The sequence below is a fragment of the Schistocerca americana genome, chromosome 1, assembly GCF_021461395.2.
Source record: "Schistocerca americana isolate TAMUIC-IGC-003095 chromosome 1, iqSchAmer2.1, whole genome shotgun sequence".
NCBI lineage: Eukaryota > Metazoa > Arthropoda > Insecta > Orthoptera > Acrididae > Schistocerca > Schistocerca americana.
In genome coordinates, this window is record NC_060119.1 from 353671456 (window position 1) to 353684814 (window position 13359).

Below are 13359 nucleotides of genomic sequence, written 5' to 3' on the forward strand. Positions count from 1 at the left end.
GAAGTTGTTGAAAGTTTTGGCAATACTCTTGCAGCCATTTGCATTGACTTACACCCATGCTGAAAATTCCCATCTTCACAGGGAAAAAACAGTTATCATTTTTCAGTGGATCTGTGAACAAGTTGGTCTAGGGTGCATTCCACAGAGATTGTTAGCCCATGAGAATGCCATAAAAACAATCCACGGGTTATAATGCAGTGACGTGCGTTGAGCCTGTGAAGTGAAAATTTGGAGCAACAGAGACTAGCCGTCATCAGTTAGCAGCAGTTTGGAACAATAGAGACTACCCATCATCTGTCAGCATCCATACATGTTTGAGACTGTCTGGAAAATTCAAGTCTTTCCTCCACTTCAATGTTGTTAGCATGTCTAGATTAGATTAGATTAGATTAGATTAATACTAGTTCCATGGATCATGAATACGATATTTCGTAATGATGTGGAACGAGTCGAATTTTCCAATACATGACATAATTAGGTTAATTTAACAACATACTTAAGTTAATATAACAACTTTATTTTTTGTGTTTTTTGTTTTTCTTTATTTTTTATTTTTTTAATATTTTTGTTTTGTTTTTTCTTTTTTCTTTTTTTTCTTAATTTATATCTAAAAATTCCTCTATGGAGTAGAAGGAGTTGTCATTCAGAAATTCTTTTAATTTCTTCTTAAATACTTGTTGGTTATCTGTCAGACTTTTGATACTATTTGGTAAGTGACCAAAGACTTTAGTGCCCGTATAATTCACCCCTTTCTGTGCCAAAGTTAGATTTAATCTTGAATAGTGAAGATCATCCTTTCTCCTAGTATTGTAGTTATGCACACTGCTGTTACTTTTGAATTGGGTTTGGTTGTTAATAACAAATTTCATAAGAGAGTATATATACTGAGAAGCTACTGTGAATATCCCTAGATCCTTAAATAAATGTCTGCAGGATGATCTTGGGTGGACTCCAGCTATTATTCTGATTACACGCTTTTGTGCAATAAATACTTTATTCCTCAGTGATGAATTACCCCAAAATATGATGCCATATGAAAGCAATGAGTGAAAATAGGCGTAGTAAGCTAATTTACTAAGATGTTTATCACCAAAATTTGCAATGACCCTTATTGCATAAGTACCTGAACTCAAACGTTTCAGCAGATCATCAATGTGTTTCTTCCAATTTAATCTCTCATCAATGGACATACCTAAAAATTTGGAATATTCTACCTTAGCTATATGCTTCTGATTAAGGTCTATATTTATTAATGGCGTCATACCATTCACTGTACGGAACTGTATGTACTGTGTCTTATCAAAATTCAATGAGAGTCCGTTTACAAGGAACCACTTAGTAATTTTCTGAAAGACAGTATTGACAATTTCATCAGTTAATTCTTGTTTCTCAGGTGTGATTACTATACTTGTACCATCAGCAAAGAGAACTAACTTTGCCTCTTCATGAATATAGAATGGCAAGTCGTTAATATATAATAAGAACAACAAAGAACCCAAGACTGACCCTTGTGGAACCCCATTCTTGATAGTTCCCCAGTTTGAGGAATGTGCTGATTTTTGCATGTTACGAGAACTACTTATTTCAACTTTCTGCACTCTTCCAGTTAGGTACGAATTAAACCATTTGTGCACTGTCCCACTCATGCCACAATACTTGAGCTTGTCTAGCAGAATTTCATGATTTACACAATCAAAAGCCTTTGAGAGATCACAAAAAATCCCAATGGGTGGTGTTCGGTTATTCAGATCATTCAAAATTTGGCTGGTGAAAGCATATATGGCATTTTCTGTTGAAAAACCTTTCTGGAAACCAAACTGACATTTTGTTAGTACTTCATTTTTACAGATATGTGAAGCTACTCTTGAATACATTACTTTCTCAAAAATTTTGGATAAAGCTGTTAGAAGGGAGATTGGACGGTAATTGTTGACATCAGATCTATCCCCCTTTTTATGCAAAGGTATAACAATAGCATATTTCAGTCTATCAGGGAAAATGCCCTGTTCCAGAGAGCTATTACACAGGTGGCTGAGAATCTTACTTATCTGTTGAGAACAAGCTTTTAGTATTTTGCTGGAAATGCCATCGATTCCATGTGAGTTTTTGCTTTTAAGCAAGTTTATTATTTTCCTAATTTCAGAGGGAGAAGTGGGTGAGATTTCAATTGTATCAAATTGCATAGGTATGGCCTCTTCCATTAACAGCCTAGCATCTTCTAATGAACACCTGGATCCTACTATATCCACAACATTTAGAAAATGATTATTAAAAATATTTTCAACTTCTGACTTTTTGTTCGTAAAGCTTTCATTCAATTCTGCTCTTGGTTGACCTGTTTCTCTTTTAATAATATTCCAAATTGTTTTAATTTTATTATCAGAGTTGCTGATTTCAGACATGATACACATACTCCTGGATTTTTTAATAACTTTTCTTAATATAACACAGTAGTTTTTATAATTTTTGATAGTTTCTGGGTCACTACTCTTTCTTGCTGTCAGATACATTTCCCTTTTCCGGTTACAAGATATTTTTATACCCTTAGTAAGCCATGGTTTGTTACAAGGTTTCTTACGAGTATATTTAACTATTTTCTTGGGGAAGCAGTTTTCAAATGCATTTACAAAAATGTCATGAAATAAATTCTATTTTAAATTGGCATCAGGTTCACGGTACACCGCATCCCAGTCTAACTGCTGTAGGCTTTCCCTGAAATTTGCAATTGTTAAATCGTTGACTGAATGTACTACTTTGGAGGACTGTTTAGTATTGCTGAATGGAGCTATGTCATATATTGTAACTAGCTGTGCACCATGATCAGAAAGACCATTCTCAACAGGCTGAGCATTTATCTGGTTAGACTTATCTTGGTCTATAAAGAAGTTATCTATCAGTGAGCTGCTATCCTTTACCACCCGAGTAGGAAAATCAATAACGGGTGTCAAATTGAAAGAACCGAGTAATACTTCAAGGTCATTTTTCCTATTACCCTCTTTCAGAGAATCTACATTGAAGTCCCCACAAATAATAATTTGCTTCCCCCTGTCTGACAGATAGCACAACAAGGAGTCCAAATTTTTCAGAAATAGATAAAAATTTCCTGGTGGGGACCTATATACAGTTACAATTATAAATGTGCCTTTATTTAATTTAAGCTCACAGGCACATGCTTCTATATGTTTCTCTACACAAAACGTTTTTGTTTCTGTACTTTTTGCACAATGATAACTTTTGACATATATGGCAACTCCTCCTTTCTCCATATTTTCTCTCATTACATGTGCAGAGAGCTTATAACCACTTACATTTACCTTATCCATATCAGTAACAATGTGATGCTCAGACATGCTATAGCTCTGTTCTGAAGCATCATCATCATCTTATATGTTTGTAACTCTTGTTCAAATACCCAGTCTATGAAGTTTTTAAAAAACTCTCAGATTATCATAATCACGTGGTCCATGTATAGTTATAAAGGTAGAATTATGAATTTTTTTTAAATTTTTTACCACTGTAAACTTGAAAACACTTTTAGCTGAAGAGTAACCATTGTCAGCTGCCACCTCATTTCCAGCTCATCATTTCTTTTGCCATGCACTCAGCACATTCATGTGCAGTCCACATTGTTTACTCCCCTGATAATTAGCACCACAAATACTGGGTTGTTGAAGTATGCCAGGAAAATGAAGTGGTGGGTCATAGGACAGCCCACAGAACAGAAATTTTGATGCACATCAGCAACAAATGGGCACATGGTATTGAAATACTACAGTGCAATTAATAAAGCAAACTTTTTGCACAAGGATAGAAAGCTGCTCATTTGTAATGCACAAAATGTAATTTTAATGGTAGATAAACTTCTGTGTACCGGCTGAAGATAGAGTTTCATGTTTTTCAGTGAAATGAAATGATTGTATGGCATTGTTGACCGGGAGACCCCATTCGGGGGAGTTCGGCTGCCGTATTGCAAGTCCTTTTTAGTTGATGCCACTTGGGCGACTTGCGTCTCAATGATGATGAAATGATGATGAAGGACACACGACACCCAGTCCCCTGCCGGGAATCGAACCCGGGCCCCCTGCGTGGAGTTAGGTTCATTTTCCTTTATGGATTAGTGTAACCATCAGGCAGAAAACAGCATACTGCCAGCTATTAAAAACATACCAAACATCAAGTGTAAGTTACTTATACAGCACCATGTGGCAAGATACTCAATTAATGCAAGACACAGAACTGTCATCACATAATGAAAAAATGCAGTTGGGAACCTTAAACAAGTTAAGAACAAAATCTGTCAAACACACAAGAAGACCTACATCAAGACACTGTGTTTAGCAGATTCTACATTCAGAGAGCTATTACTAAAAATTATCATCCATAGGCACATACCAGCTACCGCATCAAAAGTAGACTCCTTCTTTAGTGCCATGTGAAAAAATGAAGCCAGATTGATGAAATGTTTAGGAAAAACTGGCAACTGAATGTCACAGAGAATATGCACTGTGTGGCCTCAACAATAACTTTTGGAGGTCCATAACTAAATAAGTGTCTGCTGCCATGACATACCACTTGCAGCATTTACAAATAATGCTGGTTAGGCATAATATTTCAGCAAATGACCACATTGCCATCATCATGTGTGCTGATGATTGTTAATTTTGGTTGATTTTTGTAATCTGTACTATATGTGTTGCAAGTGTCATGCTGCGATGACGAATGTTATATTTAGTTGTGGACCTCTGAAGTTAAAATGGAGGTACAAGTTACATATTTCCTGTGATATTCAGCTGGCAGTTCCTCCTAATCAACTCATTAATCTAGTTATATTGTCTCACACAACACTAAGGATGTAATCTATTAGGGATGCTGCAGGTGGCATAATGTGACACGGAATATTTATTAAGCTATTACCCTCCGAAGTTTAGGTGAAGGACGCACAGTGGATATTTCCTCCCATATTCAGTTTATGAGTTCCACTAATTGCCTTGTTAATCTGGCTTTACTTTTTTCTCACAAAACTAAACGAGGAGTTTACTACAGATGCTGCAAGTGACGTGCTGTAACAGCATATATTTATGTAGTTATGGACTTCCAAAGTAAACACATAGACCACGGAGACTGTAGATCATGGAGTGCTTCTGTAGATAAATTACTTTTGTTGTATTTGTTTCTTTAAACTTGTGCAGAATGCTTACTATGGCTGTATTTGAGTGATTCATTCACTAGTTGTGGTAAGCAGAACATTTAAGTTTCCAGAAATTGTTAACTTGGCATCTGTAAGTATTGTAAGTGCAGTTTCACAGATGTTGCATTACATGTGGAGCAATTTTGTTTATGATTTATATTCCCGAAACATGATTATCCACTTGTGAATGTAATAACTTTATTTCAAATCTAAGTCTCACATCTTCAGGTGTCATTGTTGATAGAGTGGGTTTGATTTTGAGTATTTTACTAATTGCATTACTGGTTAGGTTGAGCTCAAGAACTCTGCATGAAGCTCCCAAGTGCATTCATTGAAACCCTCACCACCAGGCAGTGAAAACAAATCGGGAAACAAACCTAACTTCAAGCCAAAGGAATCCATACAATGATGAGCTCACCCTCATTGTGACAGATATGAAGATTATAATTACATATATTTATATGTACATTAGAATGCAACTGAGCACAAAATAGATTTAAATTAAGACATTAAAAAAGCAACTCCACATTTACATCCAGAGAACCATTTGATAAAGAGTTGCTGTGTTATCCTCATCAAATGGCATCCATTGCATGTGGTAAGAGATGGACATAGGGTCAACATACTGCTCTTCCAACTATTGTCAGCTTCCCAGACCTTGGAGACACTACTACTCATTCAATTAGCCCCTCAGTTGTCATCACAGTGCTGAGTGCTGTCATTCCATTCTTCTCAACCTCTTGTTAGTAAAACTCCATAGCTGTTCTATGCATTGAGCCCTAGCCTTCCACATCACAGTGACATGGTAACAAGTCTGATTCTTAACATGCTACTTAGTATTCTTAACATTCTACTTAGTAATCAAGTTAGTAATAGTTCTTCTCACATTAATACTTTACAGACACAAGACTGTTTAGGTTCATATATTTGGTAAGGTTTCATGTACAATTTCCTCAACAAAGCTGAATGAGTGAAAGAACAGAAAATGACAAGATTTACTTTGCAAAAATGGTCCATTGCTCCTTAACCTTATAGGATTTGAAGTATATTTAGCACCTCTTTATGCCATAGACAGGTTCTTTTATTAGTGGTGTATTGTCTTCTTATTTCTATTGCCATGAATGGCTACTGCTGAGTAGCATTAATAGAGAGTAGTCTTCTTTTTATCAAAGCACATAAGCCAAAATATATTTTTGGAAGCAGTGGTAAATTTTTCACAGCTGCCATAACACTTTGTGGCAGGAGATTCTGGGACTTACTCTGCAAATGATTCTGATCACACTTTTCTGAGAATTTTTGAATAACAGAAGAGTTCCTCAGAAAATAACTCCTTGTGGCATAGTGGTGGGCATGATCTGTTATTCTGACAGAATAGTCCACCTCTCCAGAACAGCATTTTCAATGTCATTAGCTTTTACATGAATTAACTGATGATGAATGATATAAACACTAATGATAAGCAAGTATTTGCTCTTGAATGTACTCATATATTTTCAATTAATAATTGCTCATTTGGCAGGTATCAACATAATGCCGAACATTAACAGATGCACCTAAGTGGTAACAGCAGTCTTCAATACTACTTTCCACATTGCAAGCTGATGTCCAGAGCAGGTGGAAAACAGCCATGTGCGGAGTGTGAAAAACATGAAACCTGCTTGAGCAATGTGGCACTACATTCAGAGAAATTCTGGATTTTCTGCAGGTATTACCTATGTTTGTCTTGTCTATATGGCCAAAGGTTTGCAGATAAAAAGAATCACATTAATTTCTTCATCATCTATAATATAAAATTATTTTTTCCCGGTGATGTACACATGTTAAACCATTTTTAATAGGACAGCCAGATAAATGATGAATATGACGTCACTTCCTTGTTGTCTCCGTCTTATCAACTGCCAGCTTCCTGAGACCAGCTTCCTCACTTGGTGCAGAGCATCTGCCAGTGTGGCACTGCATTATATTCTGATGGAGTTAAAGGGCAAAATTGACAGAATAATGTTGTTTTGTGTGGCAATGATGTTTCTTTTGTAATGTTTTCACAAACATTCATTTTAAGCAAAGTGAATAAGAATGAGAAATGAGAACAGAAATTGTAACAAATTTTCACATTTTGACGCTACCATGTTAATTAGGTGAAATGATGTGTGACAGTTCTCTGCAGTCTAAAGTTACTTAATATGTTGCCAGTGATTTCTGTTGTATGTGAAGTGAATATCAGATTTCAGCTATTCATTGTTTTATTGCATTTTGGAAGGTGTAACATAAATTCCAACTGTAAAAATAAGTTGACACTGAACTAATGTAAGTAACTTCAAATCCTTCCAAAAAATACCTTTTATCAATAAACTCAGCTACATCTGTTACATTTTCTATCTGGTACATTTGCTTCAATAATTTTGCTTTACAGAACACAGTTTCAGTCTGTACCTGCATTATGTTTCAATCACATACCAGCACATTAACTGAATTTGTGTTCATTGTCAACAAAACTTAATTTTTACTCTCTCTGTGACTATACCAGTCACATATCTTAAAATGGCTCAAGATCTAGTCCACTTATTAATGGCTCTCACAGTAAAGGAAACTGTGACTCATGCGATTGAAATTGATTCTCTCAGTTTGGAAATTATTGAATTGTGCATTATTTATTGAATTGTGCATTATTTGTTCATTTCTGTTAGAATATGCTGGTGTTTATGTTGGTATGGATAAATAACAATTACATCATTCGTAATGCTTGTATTCATATATCAGAACAACAAAGGGACAACAACGGAAAGACATACTTGGTGAACTGACAGTGACATTTCTTTTCCCTTTACTTAATAATTCAACATTATCAGTGAAGTTCACAATTTTTTGTTTTCAATTTTGTAGTACAAAATCTTAAGGCCATTACTTTCTTGGAGTCATATGTGATGATTTTCTACAGTCAAAGATCCACTCATTCTGGTTGAAACCCGACACACCAAGTGTACAAAACAAAGACTTGGCTGGTCCCCTGGAATCCTTCTTTGATGATTCTTTCTTCTGGTAGCAGTCAGACTTGAAGTGACCATACTTTGTGTAACTTAAAACGTTCTTTGTCTTCTCATTTTTCTTTGGAAAAAAAAACTGTTCTGTTGTCATTTGAGGTATTATTCCACAATTTCCTTTAGCGACTTCGCTTTGATGTTTTCTGAGCTGAAATTTTTATCTTTTTGAATAGAATGCCTTACCTAAGGTAGATGAACTTTTGGTAAACCTATTAGCATAATGACTATCATTAGCCCATCATCAACTGGTTTGCTCATGCTCTGCAGTTTGTCAGCTACATCCAGAATATGAATAATGTAAAAAATTTGGTATCCAACTGAGGATCCCAGATATTCATTCATTGAGTTTTATTCATACCAGCAAGATAATTTTCCATGGTATTTCAAGCTTCCCTTGCCTTTCTTGTGTTTTATACATGTACATAAACATTCTTTGTACTTCTGTGTAATTCAGTATATCTGTATAGTAAATAATCATTGACTTTTTCGCTGTTTCTATTACTGTAATAATTTTATGCACTGTTCTAAGTTTTCTGATATTGTAATACTTATGACAAATTTTGTATGAAGGGTATCAACAATATTAAAGCACAAGAAGACTTTATAATCAATTACAAATTTGAAAACTTGGGAAAAGGCAAAGAAAAACTCAAAATAATGAGATAATAAATATGACAGAGATTGTTATACTGGTACTTCTTTCAACAAGGAGATTGAGGCAGACTAGGACAAAGGAAATGTTTAAATTAAAGATGTTAGTCACGCAGAATATGCTACTGTCCACAGTCATGAGTAGCTTCTTTTCTCTGTCTTACAGGTCTCTCCTGATATGTTTCTGACGCGACTTTCTTCTTTTATTGTTTGATAATCAAATCCACATCCTACGTTGATCTACTTTCAGTACTCTATAAAGAGAGCATTTATTTTAAAAAACAAAAGGTTTTTAGTATGGTGGACTTCTACCAGTCCTTCACAGTAACAATCAATAAGTAAATGCTAATCAAGAATCTGATATTCTATTCAAACATGCATAATATATACAGGGTCTTTGTTATTGGGATTATTCACTGATTCTCATGTGGAAAGAAACCATATATTTATTTACATAATCCATTAAATAAGTGGCAGCCAACTGAAAATGAGACAGATGGAAAAAAGTAAGTAAACTGTTTGGCCTCAACAGCCAGAGACTGTGGTTGTGTGTGTGTGTGTGTGTGTGTGTGTGTGTGTGTGTGTGTGTGTGTGTGTGTGTGTATTATTTCTGATGAAGGCTTTCATGGCCAAAAGCTTACTTTGAGAGTCTTTTTGTTGTGCCTATCTGCAACTCAGCATCTCTGCTATGCAGTGAGTAGCAAGTATCCTTTTTATAATACTGTCATTTCATCCTGGATTTTCCATTGTTTGATTAAGTAAACTGTTTATTATTTTGAAAGTAATTACCATTGCTGTTAATAAATTTATCCTATTGTAAGAGAAGATGCTCATTGTTTTCATGGACAAAATGTTTGTCATTGCCTGTGGAATCGTGATTGGGCCTAGACATGCACCTGTTCATCCAAAGCAAACTGATGGCCACGATGTCTTTCTTCAGTGCACCAAAAATATGGATACTATATTGGGAGAGATTAGGACTGTATGGTGGGTGTGTAAGGTCTTCCCAGTCAAACTTATATAGAACAGTCAAAACAGCGGGCGCGCTAGCTCCATGAAAGTCATGATGACCTTTTCCTTTGACTGCAAAAGGCTGCTGCTCACTGGCTTTCTGGAAAATGACTCCACAATTAATGCACATTAGTACATGGACCTTTGCAAAAATTGAAGTGCACCATCAAATCCAAATGCCCAGGAATATTAGCAGACAACATCATTCTGTTGCAGGATAATGCCTGCCCACGTGTTGCCAAGGTTGTTTTGATTATGCTGCAGAAGTTTTGCTGAGAAGCCCTCAAAAATCCTCCACACAGTCCCAACCTCTCCCCACGCAATTTCCATATTATTGGAGCCTCAAAGAAATACGTCTATGACTTTTAGTTTGCTTTGGATGAAGAGCTGCATAACCAGATACACAATTCTGTAGGCAAGCAGAAACATTTTTCCATGAAGGCACTAACTGTCTTGTCTCACAGTGGAATAAATGTATTAACAGTTTTGCTGATTTCCCTACTTACTTTTTCCCATCTGTCTCATTTTAATTTGATTGCAGGTAATGTAACACTGGTATGAAATGTAGTGATTGTGTTTGGTACGGTCTATCTGTAATTTTTTGAAACAATAAACAGTTTCATCTAATTTCCATCCAATTGAAATTTTAAAAATGTATGCTTTTTGTTGGCTTACATTCAGAGTGCAAAATAGAAAAAGCAAAACACATTTAGAGATTTGCAATTTGTCAGTAAAACGTGCTTTGGTGTGGTATGTGATTATTTTGTGCCTACAAATAAAACAGAGTTTTATCAGTACATATTTCATCACCTATTCCTTTAACTAACTTTTGACAGCAACAAAGATTTGTTCATTTCTCTTTGGCATATGAGCTAAGGGTGTGATACGTACAACTGCCACACATTAGATTAAGTGGATCCTAGCATGTAAAAGAGTTCTTAGTGTTACAGAACATTATCTGAGAGGTAGGACTATGTTAGACTATCTCTGTAGACCACTTTAACAATTAACTATTATTAGCTATGAACAAGTTGAGATGTTAACCTATAGTATAAAATTGGGTGGTCCACAGTAAGAAATGGAATAAAAAAACTGCAAATAAAATAAAATAAATTTCATTAAATCAGAAGATAAAATGAGCAAAATGTGCAAGAATATAAAGTAACAATGTAAAACTGTGAAAGAATTTATTGAAAAATCTGCAATTTAAATGTTAAATGTTAAACCAGCAACAGCAAAATATTTTCTGTTGACACATAAACACACATCACGCTCCTAGCCCATGAATCCCTATAAGAAGCAAAACTGCCAGAAACAGAGAACATGTCAAGAACATTATTAATACCATCACTAATTTATTTGATCAATTGTTCACATAATATATTCTCCAGAGCCTAAATAAGCTGCTGAAGAACGTTTACTACACACTTATGTAGCATTTCAAATACTTTTTTGTTCAAATTTGGCATGTTATTGGTGGATAGCATCCGTGGGCATGTTACTTTTCACTGTAAAATTTATTTCAGTCAATGTTTTTAAAATTGTTTAGTGCCTGTACCAGTTTTGGCTGTTTAGTCATTGTCTACAGGTCAGATGTTTTGGTTGTCCAGTGGCTGTATCAAGACATACTAGGAGTCAACATTTCATTAAGTCTCCTACTACAGTGCCAAAGGTAACACCAGTTACCAGCAGATCACCGAAATTAAGAGCTGTTGGGCTTGGCTGGAAGGTGGATGGATGACCATCTGGGTCTGCTGATCAAGCGAGGTGCACTCAGCCCTTGTGAGGCCAATTGAGGAGCTACTTGGTGGAGAAGCGGCAGCTTCGATCCTGAAAACTTTCAATGGCTGGGAAAGTGCTGTGGTGACCGAATGCCCCTCCATATTCACAGGCACTGCAGTGACTGTTATGAAATAAGTGAAATGTATTTACAGTTCCAAACATGGACTACTGTATAATGTACAGGGTAATGGAAACAGTGAAAATTTGTACTGGACTGGAATTTGAACCTGGATTTACTGCTTATTGTGAACGGTCACTCCAGCATTTGGCTATCTGATCACGGCTCATGGCCAGACACAAGCTTTCATAAGTCATCAACAAGTGTCTGCAGGTTGTACTTGTTCATCCATTATGTGTATTCCCATACAGTGGAGGCATTTTACTTGAAAATTGCTTTCTCAGTGTCGGTGTGTAAGTATGATATTGCAGTGCATGTGTTTTAACTGAATTATGATGCAAAGTTCCTTTGGACATGCACGCATGTCCAAAGAAACAGTCACTACAGTGACTACAGCCATTATGAAATACATAAAATGTATTCGCAGTTGTGAATATGGACTACCATAAGCTGTATAATGGAATGACGACAATGAAAATTTGTGCCAGACTGGGACTGGATCCTGGATTTCTCACTTATTGTGAGCAGTCGTCTTACCATTTGGCTATCCAAGTATGACTCAAGGGCAGACCCAAACTTCCATACGTCATCAGCCAGATGTCTGCAGCCTGTACTTTTACATCCATTATGTGGTGGTGGTGGTTTTTGGGGGAAGGAGACCAGACAGCGAAGTCATCGGTCTCATTGGATTAGGGAAGGACGGGGAAGGAAGTTGGCCGTGCCCTTTGAAAGGAACCATCCCGACATTTGCCTGGAGCGATTTAGGGAAATCACGGAAAACCTAAATCAGGATGGCCGGACGCGGGATTGAACCGTCGTCCTCCCGAATGCGAGTCCAGTGTCATCCATTATGTATATTCCCATACAGGGGAGACATTTTTCTTGAAAGTTGATTGCCCGGTGTTGGCAGATAAATATGATATTGCAATGCCTGTGTTATTACAAATTATGATGGTTCACAATTGCAAATATGGGCCACCATCAGCTCTATAATGGAATGACGACAAGGAAAATTTGTTCCAGAATGGGACTCAAACCCATATTTCCCACTTCCCTAAGCGCCTGCATGCATGCACGCATGTCTGAAGGAACTTTGCGTCGTAATTGGGAATAATACAGGCACTGCAATATCGCATTTATCCACCAAACCCAGGAAAGAAACTTTCAAGTAAAATGTCTGCCCTGTACAGGAAGATACATGATAGATGTACAGTGCTGGTTGCAGATACATAGTGGGCAACATATGGACATTTGGGTCTGTCCATGAGCTTGCGCTCGGATAGCCGAATGCTAAGGCAACCACCTGCGATAAACGGGAAATCAGGTTAAGACCCGGTCCAGCACAAATTTTCAATGTCATCATTCCATTATGCAGCTGACGGTAGTCCATCTTCACAATTATGAATGCATTTATGTTCGGACAATGTCCTACTAGAGTCCTCAACAAGTGCAAAAGTTAGTATTCTAAAAACATCACATTGTTAATATTACATGAATAGTGCTTTTCATTACAGCTCTGAAATATTTTTGTATGTTGTATCAAAATCTAAATCTACATACATACTCCACAA

General features: G+C 36.4%; 1 protein-coding gene across 4 annotated transcripts in view; it reads left to right on the forward strand.

Annotated features, from left to right (window-relative positions):
- LOC124599722 (enolase-phosphatase E1-like) overlaps window positions 1–13359 on the forward strand; it is a 259790-nt gene that overhangs the window by 201302 nt on the left and 45129 nt on the right. Inside the window, exons 2-3 of one of the 4 annotated variants that reach the window (XM_047136103.1) lie at window positions 6708–6893; window positions 7027–7333. The gene's annotated coding sequence lies outside the window, so the exon portion shown is untranslated. The other 3 variants (XM_047136101.1, XM_047136104.1, XM_047136105.1) reach the window with 3 other exon arrangements.